General features: G+C 41.2%; 1 protein-coding gene across 3 annotated transcripts in view; it reads left to right on the top strand.

The window, feature by feature from the left end:
• Positions 1 to 16,991, top strand: part of FAM160A1 (family with sequence similarity 160 member A1) — a 360,382-nt gene that overhangs the window by 7,936 nt on the left and 335,455 nt on the right. Inside the window, exon 1 of one of the 3 annotated variants that reach the window (XM_027866952.1) lies at positions 2,878 to 2,956. The exons of the other annotated variants lie outside the window; for them this stretch is intronic. The gene's annotated coding sequence lies outside the window, so the exon portion shown is untranslated. Of the gene's footprint in view, positions 1 to 2,877; positions 2,957 to 16,991 lie in introns of those variants that run through there. 3 annotated transcript variants of the gene reach the window in all.

A 16,991-nucleotide genomic window follows, 5' to 3' on the forward strand; every position in this document is an offset into this window, starting at 1 on the left:
AAAAATAGTGATAAGATGTGAGGTGAATGGAGTGCTGGATTTGGAGTCGCAGGACCGGGGTTGAAATCTTGACCCTAAGTACTTGTGTGACCCTGGTCAAGTCATCTTGCCTCTGTGCTTATCAGTTTCTTCACCTGTGAAATGAGGAACTTGATAATTGCTAAACCTATGATCTAAGGAATAGCTTTACTGGTAGTCAGGAATCTTCTACTTCTGGTTCCTAGGTTGGACATTTATTTGACATTGTAAACAATTTAACCCTTCTTGGTTAAACCTTCTTGGTTTCTTTATATGTAATGGAACTCTCATGTGTGGTTCCAAGAAGCTGTAGTATGCCCAATGCCCACACTCCAATAAAACTTTCTTGGCAGCCAGGCTAAACCAGGCTGAGGGTAACCAAGGGACCTCAGATCCATCAGTGAGTTAGGGGAATGTCTACTCCAAGCATGTAAAGACTTCCTCTAGTGGAATGGGTGAGTGAAAACAATTAGAGCTTGGTCAGACATTGAATACACCACGTCCATCCACTCCATCCTGGGCCATTGCCGGTCATCTTGATTTTTGTCTTACCATTGGACTTTGATGACTCTGGAAGAGAGAGTGAGGATGATGACTTTGTGCAACTCTGTTTCACTTAAATCCAATTCGTGTACAAACTAAGACATCACCTGTGATGTCATTGGTCCTTTTTGAAAACAACGTACAATCAACAGCAATCTGTAATGTAGGGATATTACCTATTTATTCATGGCAACCAGGAGCACCGGTTAGAAGTTTTAGAAAGCTAACTTGGATGCCATAAAAAGATCTCCTAATGGATTAGAGCATTCTCAAACTAGAACAGGCTGCTTTGGGACTTCATAGCCCCACTGTTATCAGGATGTTATCAACGTTATCAGCTTTCAGGATGAGACTGGTAGGCCATCTGTTGACAATGTTGTATTAAGGGCTTTCTCTAAAGGGAAGGGTTGCACTAGGTGACTTCTGACAGCACTTCCGAGCTCCACATTCTGAAACGTTGTGCTTGATGACCTTAGAGATCACCTACATCATTCTCTTTTTTTTTTTCTTTTTGGTGAGGCAGTTGGGGTTAAGTGACTTGCCTAGAGTCACACAGCTAGTAATTGTCAAGTGTCTGAGGCCGGATTTGAACTCAGGTCCTCCTGACTCCAAGACCGGAGCCATATCCATTGTGCGCCCCTCTTAATTATTTTTAATAGAAAAGAAAATTGAAGTTCAGAGTCAAATTAACCTTTATTTATTTATTTATTTATTTATTTTAGGCAATTGGGGTTAAGTGGCTTGCCCAGGATCACACCCAGATTTGATCTCAGGTCCTCCTGACTCCAGGGCTGGTGCTCTACCCACTGCACCACCTAGCTGCCCCAAGTTAACCTTTATTAAGCGTTTAGTATGTACCAGGCACTGTGCTATGCACTGAGGGTACAAAGAAAAGGTAAAAATAGTCCCTGCCCTCAAGGAACTTACAATCTGGGGGGGAGACAACATGCTAACAACTATACACACACACACACACACACACACATAAACAAGATATATACAGGAAAAAGAGGAGAGAAAATGAAGGGCAGACTCTTGGGTTAAGAGGGATTGGGAAAAGCTTCTAGAATGAGGTGAGATGTTAGCTGAGACTTGAAGGAAACCAGGGAAACCAGAGAGATTAGGTACCTTACTTAAGATTACACAGGTATAGTAAATAGCAGAACTGGAATTCAAACCCTGCTCCTCTGACTCCTAATGGAATGCATTTGCCACTTCCCTACAGGCTGAGGAATGGGATAAGCAGGATTGGAGGGTGACATTGACAGTGTCACTTTTGTTGATTATTTTTAAAAATATTATTCTGTAACAACTCATTCTCTAATACTTTGGGAAAGAAAAACAATTCATCAACTTCCAGTGAAAAATATTTACTAAGTAAGGTCCATTCGTGCCTTTTAAAAAAATCAGAATCCTTGGGGTAGCTAGTTGGCACAGGGAATAGAGGACCAGCCCTGGAGTCAGGAGGACCTGAGTTCAAATATGGCCTTAGACACTGGACACTTGCTAGCTGTGTGACCCTGGGCAAGTCACTTAACCCCAGTTGCCTTGCAAACCTTCCTCCCTCCACCCAAAAAAAAATCTGAATCCTTTCCCAATTTCCCTCAGCCCCTTTGAAGCTTCCTTCAGTAACAAAGGGAAGCTTGTGCCAAACCCAGCTAACAAGGTAACTGCATCTGGAAATCTACACACATATTAACATTAGAGAAATCACGCAAGGACACAGCAGAACAGAAGCAGGGGAAAGCCAGTGAAGGGGACCTACACTTACCTAAATGTCATTAGAAACAAACAGTACATGTATAACATCATGCCCATACCTAACATAGATTTAGAACTGGAAAGGACATTAGAAGTCAATTAGTACAACCATCTCCTTTAAAGATGAGGAAATTGAAGGCCAGTGAGGTTAAAGTGATCACCTGGCATCACTTAGTAGTACAGGAGGATTTAAACCCAGGTCATCTGACCCTAAATCCATCATTTTTCCCCCATGAAAGCTTTTCTAGAATTTTTTAGAAAGTGTTTACCCTCAGAATTTTTTAAAATGAAAAAAAAAAATTAGATTGTATATTCCTCTGTGTTCTCATTCATACTTCTATATTTTTGGTGGAGAGAAGAGTGACATGCCTCTGAGATTTTATCACTGAGACCATAAACATATTGAGGACAAGGGACTGAGTCAGAAGCAATGAACATATATTAAGCACCTACTCTGTACCAGTCACTGTACTAACTCGGGATACAAAGAAAGGCACAAGACAGTCCCTGCCCTCGAGAAACTCACGATCTGAAGAGGGAAGACAACACATGAAAAAGCTGCAAAGGGGGAGAGGAGTTTATCAGACATGGGAACATGAAGTCCTGTGGCCAGAGTGGGAAATGACCTGAAGAGGTAAGAGTTTGAGACTTGATTTTGTCTTGCAGAATGATCAATTTCTAAAGATCACAAAGTCCAGGAAAGTAGCCAGGTGGGAAATGATGAGAATTCCTTGAGTGTCTTTAAATGGTGGCGTATATGGGAAGAACTTTCCTTGTCTTATTGAGATTTGCATTGTCTCCTGGTCTGTTTCTCTGCGTTGTGGGGACCTAGTAATAAATAGTATGATGAATGGAGCATGGTACCATGGGAAGAACCCTGGCATTGGACTCAGAGAACTTGGGTTCAAAAATTTACTATTTGGATGTCCTTGGGCAAGTCATTTAACCTGTCTAGGTCTCAGTGCCCTCGTCTGGAAAGTGAGGAGGTTGGACAATTGGATTCAATTGACAGTATTTTGTGTCAGTGTCTCCTTTTAGACAAATAAACTATTTTAATTTTTATATATTAAACCAACATACCCTGGCAGCTTTATATTTAAACACAGATATATCCAGTATTTTTCCCTAAACAATTTATGTCAGTTAAACAGTTAAATGCTTGCAGAAAATTCACAAGTTGACCTCGAATTGATTTCAGAAATACTGGTTAACTGTTATTTACTTAAGAATTGTATGTTTACATTTGTAATGTTTGTTTCTAATCATTTGGATGGCAGCTTAATTAAGCTTAGGTAACCTCACTGATTTCCTTCTATCCACCCCTCCTCCCTCTTGACCTTTTGCCAGATAATTTCCTTCCTTCCTTCCTTCCTTCCTTCCTTCCTTCCTTCCTTCCTTCCCTCCTTCTTTCTCTCCCTCCCTCCCTCCCTCCCTCCTTCCTTCTTTCCTTCCTTCCTTCCTTCTTTTTCCATCTCCCTATCTTGATCAGGTTGGAAGTGCAGTAGGCACCTATGGCCTAATGCATTGATGATTGGTATGGAAGTTTTAACCTGCTTCATTTCAAACCCAGGTCAGTTTGCTCCTCTGTCTCTCCTTAGGCAGCCTGCTTGTCCCCCATTCCCCTTTTGGGAGCTCACCATATCTATGTTGGACATAGTGAGGATACCTGATTGGCTTAGCCCACTGGGGCCCAGAATTCCAAAGCTGCAATGATCCATCTGCCTCAGTGGGATTACTTAGTGCAGCAACACACCCAGCTCCCACATGTGTCTTCTTAGGAGTCTGTATTCCTATTTGAAAAACTGATATGAATTGTAATACTGAATAAGAGCCAAATGGCAAACTGCCCTAATTATGGGGGCTGAGAGAGACAGACTGATTGAGGTGTTTTGCCCTATCCCTATGACAGCCTTCTCCATTTTGTATCTTTTCCACTCAGTCATGGCCCTTGTCATTCTGACTCTGGCTGGCAGGTTAAAGACTTCCTGAGTTGGTTTGTCATTAAGGAGTGGTTGTTCCTTCCCAATAAATCAGAAGTGAATAGGCCTGGCTGAGCTTCCACCTCATGCTGGACGCATTCATTTGTTCTCTTAGCTTCAGGAATACAGGTGAGCCAGGAGCAAACTGAAGATACACCTGTAACCTGGATGCAGAGACTTTCCAAATCTGCATCTTCCTCCTTGACCTGCTTCTGAGCTCTGGTCCTGCTTCTTCAGCCCATTGATGGACAGTTCTGCTTGGTTATCCTGCCACCACATCAGATTTACATATTTGAAACTCCTTGGGGCATATTACCTTTCAAAACTAGGGCTTTTACTTCTCAATAACTCCGACTTTAGGCTAAAAAAATGGCTTTCTACTCCTTTCTCTCCCTTGCTCCCAGTATTCAACTAATCATTGAATCTTATTGGTTCTTCCTTTGTAATTGCATTTAGGGTCTTGGACTTAAGTCTGAAAAGGACCTCAGAGGTAATCTAGTCCAGCCCCTTTATTTTACAAATGAGCTCCCCAGGGATGAAGTGCCTTGCCCATTCATTACCTGTGAAGGGAATATAACAGCTGTCAGAGCTGAGATTTGAATCCAGATACTCTGACTCCGATCAAGTCCTCTTTCCATTGTACCATGCTGGTGGTCTTTGACCCTACTGAAGGCTCACCGAAAGGGAGATTGTGTCTTATACCTTTTTGTGTTGACAGCAGAGCACCTTCAGTAGTGTTCTGTAGGTAGTAAGTAAGTATTTGATGGCACTTCCTGTTATTATTTCATCCCTGGGGCCTGACCCCTTATTATCTCATACCTGGACTGTTGTAATGCACTCTTAACTGGGTTTGGTGCTTTAACTTGGCCACCTCCCTCTACCCTGGCCCCTCCTCCCATTCTCCAGTATTAAATCCAGATTAATCTTCCCAAATGGTAATGACTCATATTTAAACATTTCAAAGTTTATGGGCAAAGCCCTTTCCTCCTAGGAATTCTGTAGGGTAGGTGGTACAAGAATCACTGCCATTGGGTATTCCTAAAGCACAGATCTGACCAGCGGCTTCATTGCTCATTGAGCGGCTTCCAGTGACCTCTAGGGTGACACTAGAGCCTGTCCTTTCTCAAGCTTGCTTTTTCTGCTTTCCAGCATAATATTCTCCTTCCTGTGCACTCTGTGTTCCAGTCAAACTGGCCTACTTGTTCCCTAGGTAGAGCATTTCATCCTCTCCTGTCTTCATGGCTATCTCCCAGTGCACAATTCAAGTGCTGTCTCCTGAAGGCCTTTCTTGATCCCTCCCCTTCACCTAATTTATATTTACTCCATTTATATTCAATGTTTACTGGTGCATGTGCTGATTCCCTTTCCCTCCTCCCCAGTAGAATATAACATCCTTAAAGTAGGAATTGTTTAGTTGTTTTTTTGTGCTCAGTAAATGCTTATTGAATGGAATTATCCCTGTTTTACAGATTAGAAAACTGAGGCTCTATGTGCCCATGCTTACAGAGCCAGTAAGGTGGGATTTGAACCCAGTCCTCCTAACTCCAAGTCCAACATTTTTTCACTACTACAGTCTCCTTCTTTGGTGCTATTTTGACTGTGTCATTGTTCAAAAACCTTCATTGACTCCATCCTATTAGCTCTTGGTTGCCAACCTGGGGGCTAGAGAGTTGCAGGGTGTCCTAGAATCCCTGGGTGATCTAAGCATCATCACTTTTATCTTTTTTTTTTTTAAGCTCCAGCAAAATATGCAGCATGAATAATGGGCTTTTGTGTTGACAGTTTATGTTATCCATGCTTTGTGTTTAACAGGAAACAATTTTTCCCCCTGGCCTTTCATAATGACATGACCTTTTCCCTCACAGAGTTTGTCCCCTGCATTGTTTACTCTCCAATTTCATGAGGTGTCAAATTAACTTTCTACTGGATAGATTCATCAGAGTGCTACTGAATTCATAAAAACTTTTTGTCCTCATGTGTTTTCACAATCAGGGAATTTAGATAGAGCAACCACTGTCATGTTGGGGTCCAGAAAACAAGGGAGTCTTTATATTAGGAATGGTTGGGACCCATGAATCTATAGGATAAAACCACACTTCTTCTTCTGACATTTGGAGTGGTCTCAGACCATTTCCCACCAGACCCCTAAAGGAGCTCTCTCCATCAACACCATACGAAGAACTCATGCTCTCCCTCTCCATTTCCCTTTGATGTCCCTCTTCCCACTTCCTTAGAAGCAGATATTGCCATGGATGACAATGAGACCGTAGAGAGGATGGAACTAGTCTGTTGAGACAAATTCAAGACATTCCTTGTGTAGTCTGGTATTTTTTATCCCATGGGTTGACTTTTTCTTTTAGAGAAGGGGAAGGAAACAGGCATTTATGAAGCACCTACTATGTATCAGGCTTTATGCTAAGTCCTTTACAAATATTATTTCATTTAATCCTCACAACAGCCCTGGGAGGTAGGTGCTATTATCACTCCCAATTTATAGTTGAGGAAACTGAGGCAGACAGAAATCAATTACTTGCTTAAGGTCATACAGCTAGTAAGTATAAGGCTGGATTTGAACTCTGGTTTTCCTGATCTGACAAGAAATTGACAGGCTTGACTAATTTAAGAAGAGGGAGTAGTCTTGGCTTGAATGTAAGCTCCTTGAAGGTAGGCACTTTATATGTCCATTAGGCTAGCAAAGGGACTTGAATGTGAAAGGGTTTGGTAGACTTTTTGATCAATTGAATCACTCACTTCTTTGTGAGTGTGCTGTTTGTGTTTCCATGTTTGGAAATTCTGTTTCTGTCCTTTGACCATTTACTCATGGAGGACAGTGGTGACTGTGACTTTCAAACAGCTCCTGACATAATCTGGGTGTCAAGTTTTTATCAATTTGCCGTAAAAATTACCCTGATTTTGCTATTTTAATTTCAATTATTTTTTTTGTTGTGCAGATTTTTAAAAAAATGTAGTCAAGCACAACTGTTTTGTCCCTAATGTATATTTTTTTTTTCTATTTGACTGAGTTTATCCTTTATCCTTTAGATTCCATATGTCATGGTAGCACTCCCTTAGTAGGCAGGTTCTAGCATGTCACATCAGGACACTTAGCCTCTGCTGAAGTCTACACCTGCTCTACCCTCTACATAGCAAACTGCTGCCAAACTAATCTGCTGAATAGGTCTAGCTTCTCATAGTTCTTGACTGGCTTCCAAATTGAGTAGTATTCCTGTTTGTGAACTTTCTAGCATGGAAAATTTCTCACCTGACCCCTACTGACTCCTCTTTCTACTTAAGCTATTCAAGTCTAGTCATTTTTTGTCAGCTGTCTGTTTTTGCTATCACAATCAGTGGGTGCTTATTACTTCTTAGGGCTCAAGGTAAGACTCTTTTGAATAGTAGGAGAACTGTAGGTTTGTCAGTTATTGATTGTCTCAGGAACTTCAATCTTTTATACACCCTAAAGAGATGGAGGAAGGACTCAGAAGGTGGTGCCAAGGAGGGCAGCTGTTGCTGACGTTGAAGCACAGACATTGTCCTCTATCGCTTTCCATGTTTTCTGTATCCAGCACCTCAGGAAGGTAGCAGGAGCATAGCCTGACACACAATACTTCCCTAGCTGAGTACAGGACATACAAAAAAATAGATAAGGAAAAAACTGATCTAGGCACACCAGCCTCCCTCCACTGCTCTGCCCCAGTCCTGCCACAGAGTTCTCACGTGCCTCTCTGGTCCTCCCTCTTTGTCAGCATAATTAGAGCTGTAGCCATATTTGTTTTTCCTTTTTTTTTTTTTATGCTAGGCAGTCAGGGTTAAGTGACTTGCCCAAGGTCACACAGCTAGTTAAGTGTTAAGTGTCAAGTGTCTGAGGCTGGATTTGATCTCAGGTCCTCCTGCTTTAAGGCCAGAGCTCTGTCCACTGCGCCACTTAGCTGCCCCTGTAGCCATATTTGAAGGGCCAGTTAGGAATACTAGCTCAGAGATTCTGACTTTTCCTGCTTCTCTACCCTGTTTGATTTGTAGTTATTGAATTGTTTCAGTCATGTCCTACTTTTTGCCACCCCATTTGGGGTTTTCTTGGCAGAGATATGGGAGTGGTTTTGCCATTTCCTTCTCCAGCTCATTTTACAGATGAGGAAACTGAGGCAAGTAGGGTTAAGTGACTTGGCTGGGGTCACACAGCTAATAAGTGTCTGAGGCCAGATTTGAACTCATGAAGATGTGTCTTCCTGACTCTAGGCCCACTACTTTATTCACTACACCGCTTAAAGTAGATCTTTTTGACTGGGCTTTATACAGATGTTGTTAGTTGTTCAGTCGTGTCTAATTCATCGTGACTCCTTGAACCGTAGCACACCAACACTATCCATGGAGTGGTTTGCTATTTCCTTCTTCAGTGGGCAAACAGAGGCTAAGTGACTTGCCCAGGGTTACACAGCTAGTAAGTATCTGAGGCCAGATTTTAACTCAGTTCTTCCTGACTCCATGCCCAGTGCTCTATCCACCGAGCCACCTAACTGCCTGTCTGTTCGAAGCCTTAGTATGTGAGAGAGGCTGATGCCCTCCTTATTAACAGGCTCTGCTGCATTGCCTCCTTCCCTGATTGTGGTGAATGACAGGTACAAACCATTTTCCCCTCTTTTGAAATATTCCTTCATGGAGAATTGTTCTTGTGCAATATTCTTAAATATTCATTACTTTGGCTTTAAGAGAAATGTCAGCACTTAGACTTCAATCTGTCACTGACAGTTTTAGAGAAATAGGGTGGTAATTTTTTTTTTATTCCCCAGGAGCTGACTTGTATCACATTTTGTTAAATTAATACATTGAGATTTTAAGCTGCTTGAGGGCAGGGGCTGTGTCATTAAAAAAAATCTTTAAATACAACAAGATCTTAGTAACACATTTTTGATAGGGAGGAAACTAAAGGTAATAAAGGTCTGGAGGGTTAGTATTGTATGTGCCCAGCATAATGTTCTCTCTGTGAGGAGGAGGAGGAAGAAGAGGAGGAAAGGAGAGAGATGGTAGTCTTTGCTTATACTGGACTTATTTTCAAGTAGGTGACAGAACAATACATAGGTGAAACAATTAGAAAATAGGATGATATGAAATTGTGTCGTGCAGAAAACAACTGAAAGGGGTTTTACAGAAATTGATTTTGTTCTGACTTCACCAGGGGAAGCTACACAGGTGCTGGGATTGAAATTGGAAAATGGCTAAGGTAAAGACAAGGTGGAGGGTAGGGCATTTCATGTTGGAGGGTGGAGGAAAGAAGACCACAAGTGAAGGTATAATGAACCTGGTGTGTGTGTGTGTGTGTGTGTGTGTGTGTGTGTGTGTGTGTGTGTGTTGGGGGTTTCAATTGGGATCCAAAGTGATGGGAAAGTGGATGGTTTCTGTCAGGAAGTTCCTAGGAGGAAAAAAGGGTAGCTCTGAAGGGTACCAAGCTGTGAATGATTCTGAACGTTAGTCTGAGTATGCCCATAGTCCAGTTTTGTGCATTCATCCTTCAGGTAGCAGGGCAACAAAGTGGATGGTGGACCAGCCTTGGAGGCAGGAAGACTTGGGTTAAAATTCTGTCTCTATCTAACACAGAGTCATGTATGTGAATGGAACAGAGAGTATGTCTGTATGTACACATGGGTAAGTCACTGAGCTCCCTTCGAAGCTCAGTTCAAATGCCACTTTCTACCAGAAGCCTTTCCCCATCCCCCTCAGTTGCTCTCCATCCACAGCCCCCCTTAATTTATATATACTTGACGTATATTTTGTATTTACTTTTTCTGTTGTATATGTTGTGTCCTTCCCCCCTCCCCCCAGCTCCTTCAGTGCAGAGCCATTTTATTGTTATTGTTAGATTTTTGTATTCCTAGGCAGCTAGGTGGCTCAGGGGAGATAATGCTGGACTTGGAGTCAGAAGGAAACACCTGAGCTCAAATCCAGCCTTAGACCCATGCTAGCTATTTGACCCTGGGCAAGTCACTTAACCTCTGTCTGCCTCAGTTTAGTCTTCTGTAAAATGGAGCTAATAATAGCGCCAACCTCCTAGAATCAAATGAGATTATATTTATAAAGGTCTATCTATTAGTATAAGCCATTATTCCCAAATCCCAACCCAGGGCCTGGCACATAGTAGACAGCAGGTACTTAATAAATGTTTATGTAATTGAACATTAACTTCGTAGTGCTGCAGCCAACTCTCTGAGATTATATGTAATGAAGGAGTTGCCTGTCTTTGTGGAGGGAGTTTCCACATTGAAAATTCCCCATAGCCATAAAATCACAGATCTGTTCCTGGCCCCTTTGCTGTCTTCTTCAAAATCTTTGGGCTAATTTGTCCCTTATCAGCTGTTTTGGTCTGAATACATGAGTTTGAAATAAAAATCCAAAGGATTCTGAAAAGGCATACTTGGCTTACAGCTGGTCTGGGAGCTAGGTAGCGCAGTGAATGAAGTGCCAGGACTGGACTTAGGAAAATCTTAGTTCAAATTTGGCCGTAGACACTAGTAGGTGGGTGACCCCGGCATGTCACTTCACCCAATTTGCCTCAATTTCTCCATCTGTAAAATGAGCTGGTGAAGGAATTGGCAAACCACTTCGGTATCTTTGCTAAGAAAACCACAAATGAGGTCACAAAGAGCTGGACACGTCCAAAACCAATGGCCAACAACAATGAACAACAACCCAGCTGGTCTGGGCCAGCTAGGCCACTTCCTACTACGTGAAAATCACTTGGGAAAATGACTCCAGCCCTTAATTTTCTCGTCTGTAAAATAAGAGAGGTATTGAAAGATCCTTTTCATTTATAAAGCCTGTATGGCTTCAGATTCAAGAGACCAATTAGAAGTATAATATTGCCGATTTAAAGCTGAAAGGGACCTGAGAGGTCATGTGCTCCAACCCCATCATTTAACAAATGAGGACCGAGGTCCAGTGGCACGCTCCAGGCCAGGCCAGAAGTTAGCAGTAGATGTGCATTGAAGCTCAGGTCCTCCGACTCTAAATAGTGGCTGACATTGATTGCTTTTAAGGTTTGCCAAGCACTTTAAATCCATTCTCACTTTACAGGTGATTCTGTTTCTTTCTTTTTTGTTGAGACAAACAAAATTTAACATGTGTGCAGTTTTGTGTACAACGCAGCATCATACCATGTGACTTGCCTGGGTCCTCCAGGGGCTGGCAGATGTCTGATTTAACCCACTTTTCTCTTCACCACAGTACATATGATTTAGACTTTTCACAGCTCTGGTCCTGCCAGCGATGAATTACAGTTAATTTCCTGGGAGGTTGGGGAAGGCAAAATCATGGCCCTAAAAGAAATCCTCCTCCTTGGAAGGCTCTTGTCCATATTCATCTTTTGGAATTTTAATTCGTATTTTCAGTCCTGGGGAAAGGGTGGCATGCTTACTTGTGAGAGGCTGTGTGAACTGGGGCCGTTTGGGTTTTTGGGATTCTACGGTATTAGGGGAATGCATGAGGTGATCCCTCTGATTTAAAGGACATATCAGGGCAGGGGATTACTCTTGCTCCTTTTAAAGTTCATGTGTTCTGTGGCGTTGTCCTGGATTTCTGAAGTCATTAAGGAGTATTTCCCTTGGAAGTTTTTCCTGAGGTCTGGTTGAAGATCTAGAGCTAGAAGCAGTCTGATCTGCATAGGATCAGTCAGTCAGTCAATAAACGTTTATTAAGCACTTGTTATGTGCCAGGCACTGGACATACAAAGAAAGGTGAGGCGCTGCTCTCAAGGAGCTCACAGTCTGATGGGGAGACAACATGCAAACGAAGATATACGTACAAAGAAGATACATCCAGGGTAAGTTAGAACTAATCAGCGGAGGGAAAGCACTAGAATTAAAGGGGATTGGGTGGTGGTTGGCCTTCATTCTCAAAGAGGGTCGAAACGACCTCATTATGTTGAGGTCAATGTACAGGGGGTCTAACTGTGGCTCATCAGTAGGAGACTCCACCGTAGGTGGGGCACAGGTCGGGCACAAATGGTCCATGTAAGGGAGATTGGGAAAGGCAGAACTTAGATGTCATCTGTTGCCTAACGATAATGCTGATAATTTATATTACACTTTGTGGTTTGTAAAGCACTTTACAGATATCACATGAAAATTTGATCTAACAACAACCCTGAGAGGTAGGTGGTATGATCATCCCCATTTTATAGATGAAAACTTGCCTAGGATCATGCAGATCAGTACAAGTGTGAGGCAGAATCCATGCTCAGGTCATCTGGACCACTCTGCCCAGCTGCCTAGTATTCAGAAGGAGCAAATAAACTGACACCAGTGGTTTAATGCTTAAGCTGTTAATTAATCAGAACTAGAGAGAGAGCTCAGGAAAACAGTAATTCAATTTAACAAGCATTGATTGGGCTCCTATTACTATGTACATGGCATGAGGCTGGGCGCTGGAGATAGACAAAAATGAAACTCTCATTTTGAAGGAGTTTGATTTCTGTTGAGGGAATGTGACATTTATGCAGATAAGGAAGCACCATGATTATTCGAGTAGGGTGGCATATAGTATATAGCCCTGGATTTGGAGTCAGAAGATCTGGGTTCAAATCTTGGCTCTGCTATCTACTGTGTGCCCTAAGGCAAATATATTCTTTTTTCTAGGCCTCTTTCCTTATCTGTAACATTAGGAGATTGAACTAGATTATTTCTAAAGTCCCTTCTAGTTTTTAATCCTACCAAATCTCTAATGTCTAGATAAGGCTTTTGAGCTTTCTTAACTATTTAGGAGTCCCTGACCAAAAGAGAATAGAAAATAGCTTCATAAAAATCCATCCTCTTCCTGAAAAGATTAAGATGATTTAAATTCTTTCCTTAACTTTATAATTCAAAGCTGGATTTTCCTAGGCAAGGTGCTCTGAAAGATAGATTTTCAGTCTTATCTCCCACCAAAATATTAGTGACTATGTGAAGTTATATTGGAAAACTACTGGGCGAGGTAACTTTTCATCATGTCTTCCCTGAACAGATGAGATCAGGATGTTGTTCAGTCATTTCAATCTTGTCTGATTCTTTGTGACCCCATTTGGGGTTTTCTTGGCAGAGATACTGGTGTGCTTTGCTATTCCTTCTCTAACTCATTTTACAGATAAGGAACCCGAGGCAAACAAGTTTAAGTGACTTGTCCAGGGTCACACAACTGCTAAGTATCTGAGGCTGGATTTGAACTCAGAATGAGGAGTCTTCCTGACTCCAGGCTGGGCACTCTATGCCCTAGATAGGGTCAGTATTTTTAAGGCTCATTTTTTTTCAGCGTGTATTAATCTGGCTGTGAAGTTTTTGAATCCCATCGAACTTGGCGCAGCCTGATCAGAGATTGGGTTATAATTTACACACACATCTTTCATTGTGATGTGATTTCATCTATGTAGGGGATTTAGGATATGGAAATTCTCTCTACCAATGGGGTTAGTAACTCATCTGTAAGTTATAGTACGAGAGAGTTATCTGGGGCACTGAGAAGTTAAGAAGCATCCAAATGGTCACATAACTTGTATGTGTCAGAAGTAAAGTATGAACTCGGGTCTTCCTGACTTGAGGATGATCCTTTATTTACTAATCGCACTGCCTTATCTGGATTAATAATAATAATAATAATAATAATAATCATGATAATGGTAACACCCCACATTTCTATAGCACAAGGCTTACAATGAACTATCCTAAGAACACCCCTACTGAGATAAGTTGTACAAGTAGTGTTGGTATATTGGATAAAAGTTCTGCACTTGGAATCAGCAGAAACCTGGAAATCCAGATTGCAATGACGTGTGTGTGTATGTGTGTGTGTATGTGTGTGAGAGAGAGAGACAGAGAGAGACACAGACAGACAGACTCTGGTTGTGTCAACATAGCCAGATAGTTTCATCTCGCTGAGAATCAGTTTCTTCATCTATAAATGGGGATAATATTACCCATAATACCTACAGATGGTTGTGAGCAGGGGTGTGCTACAGTCAGCTCATACAAACTCTGGAGAGAATGTTGTTAAATGTTTACTAGCATGCTGCAGTTGTGAAGATTAAATGACAGTGTACACAAAAAGTGCTTTGTGAATTTTAAATTGTTATATAAATGTCAGCTTTTTCCACTGTACCGTTGTGTAAGAAAAGAAACAGACTCAAGTCAACAGACTTGCCCAGGGTTGCTAGAGTTTGTTGTTGTGGACTTGTAATTACATGAGGACATGATAGGGGTGTGCTAGAGTAAGCTAGTACTGGCTTGGGAGACCTGGTTGTTAAGTTTTTATTGGAACATTTGTACTTTGGAAATGGGCAAATCCTATAAATCACAGTTTGGTTTATAGTTTGTTTGGTTGATTATCTAGAGTTAAAAGTGATAGAGAAAATGTTAATAATACAGATTACACTTAAAAGTGGGTGTGTACCTTGGGGGAAGGGGAATCTTATTGTTAAATATTTATAGCACACACCCTTGGTTGTAGGTCAATTCCTTCCACTAATGCAGGGCAGCAATTCCTATATAAGTTACAATCTTAGCTGCCTGGAAGTTAAGTGGCCTTCTCATAGTAACACAGCAACAGTATGTATCAGAGGTAGACCTGAAAGATCCCGAACCTGGGGCTGGCCATTCTGTCCCATGTACCATATTGCCACTCTGATAGCATCCTTCCAAAGTTTTATTTTTCAAGACTTTTTCCACTACCAGCTCCAATTAATTTTATATTTCCTAAAAAAGGAAAAACATTTTTATGAGATTTTACATTTTCTTCCCTATATCCTTATTCTTGAAAGATTTAGGGCCCATAAATGTATACAAGGGGCCAAACATAATAATTCTGAAGGAAACATTGTGGCTTGTCAAGGAAGTAATGCTCAATGGACCTCTATTTCTCTGGGAGAACCCTAGGCTATAGCTTTTTGGGGGGTGAGGAATGATTTGGAAGGCAGTTGAGGTTAAGTGACTTGCCCAGGATTACACATCTAGTGTCTGAGGCTTGATTTGAATTGAGGTCCTCCTGACCCCAGGGTTGGTGTTCTATCCACTGTGCCACCCAGCTGCCCCTAGGCTATAACTTTTAGATTACTTGGCCCATAGTCACACAACTATGTCCTGTTTCACAACAGGATTCTAAACTCAGGTCTTCTTGACTCTAGGTTAAGTGATCCCCCCATACTTGACTGCTTTTCTTCAGGAATTCCTTAAAAATATCTCTTTACAAAGTTTACCTAATTCCAGCTTCAGTGTGTGTGTGTGTGTGTGTGTGTGTGTGTGTGTGTTAACTCTATGTGTTTTAGATGCTAGCACACCTGGCACATAGTAGGTGCTTAATAAATGCTTGTTTATTGATTGGTTGTCACTCATGGCACTGTTACAAACTAATCTATTGAATTCTCGTGTGTTTTAGTTCATTTATGTTTTCTGAGGCTATATTGAAAGATTTAGAATCAGGAATAGGAAAGAGTGATCAACGCAAAGACTTTGTCTACAGGATATGCAAAATTCTGCATCAGTAGTCTCCCGCCTCTCTACTAAGAGTAAAAAAGAGTTCCATTATCTGTTCCCTGAGCCAAAGATTGGTCATTGCATCTGTCAGTCTGTCTGTCTATCTATTAATTTATTTATGGGCCTGGATTTCTCTCTCTCACCCAAGATGGATATTCACTGGCCACTCTCAGGCCCAATTCCATTGATGATTGACACACGAGTTTTTTTTTTAATTAAAAAAAATTTTTTTTATTAATTTATTTTGAGTTGTCAACAATCATTTCCATAAGCTTTTGAGTTTTAAATTTTTCTCCCCTTCCCTCCCCACCTCCCTCTCTGAGACGGTATGCAATCTGAAGGGCTGTACATATACATTCCTACTAAACATATTTTTACATTAGTCATGTTGTAAGGAAGAATTAGAACCAATAGGAGAAACCACAAGAAGGAGGAAACAAAACAAAATAGAAGGAAAAAAAGAGCAAATAGTATGCTTCGATCTGCATTCAAATTTCATAGTTCTTTCTCTGAATGTGGATAGCATTTTCCATCATGAGACTTTTGGAGATGGCTTAAATCCTTGAATTGTTGAGAAGGACTAAGTCTGTCAACAGTTAGTCATTACACAACATTGACACACAAGTTTTAACCTGCTCTCTTTCTAACTTGGGCTGGTTTGTTCTTCCTTAAGCAGCCTGGTTGCTTCTTGTTCCCAAGTACTCACCACACTGGTGCCAGACTTGGTAACCTGATTGGCTTAGCCCTGCTGTAGCTCTGAACTCCTGAGCCCAGGTGATGCTTCAGCTTCAACTTACCCAATAATAGAGATTATCAGTGTGTGCCACCATGCATGGCCATTATGCTTGTTTTTAACTCTCCTCCATTTTAATATTGTTTTTATTTATATTGTAATAGTCTTGTATCCCCAGCATCTAGAACAGTCTCTAGTTAAGTGCTTAATAAGTGATTGTTGGATTGGATTGAATTATATATTTATAGTTCTGCTTTCTGTATTCTGTATTAATTCTTATGTTTTCCCATGTTTATTTCTTAGAATATTCATGTAGAGCAGTTTTTTTAAGAGAAAAAAGAGAAGTTGACTACATTTTTTTCCAATCAGTTTTAGTATTGTTCAGACCCAGGCTCAGAGTAAAATTGTTGTTACCCTAAAGGTGTGGTTTAAAAACATACACACAGCAGGTATCTTGAATACAAAAGCAGC

The sequence above is a fragment of the Vombatus ursinus genome, unplaced genomic scaffold, assembly GCF_900497805.2.
Source record: "Vombatus ursinus unplaced genomic scaffold, bare-nosed wombat genome assembly UNPS02014784.1, whole genome shotgun sequence".
NCBI classification, from domain to species: Eukaryota; Metazoa; Chordata; class Mammalia; order Diprotodontia; family Vombatidae; genus Vombatus; species Vombatus ursinus.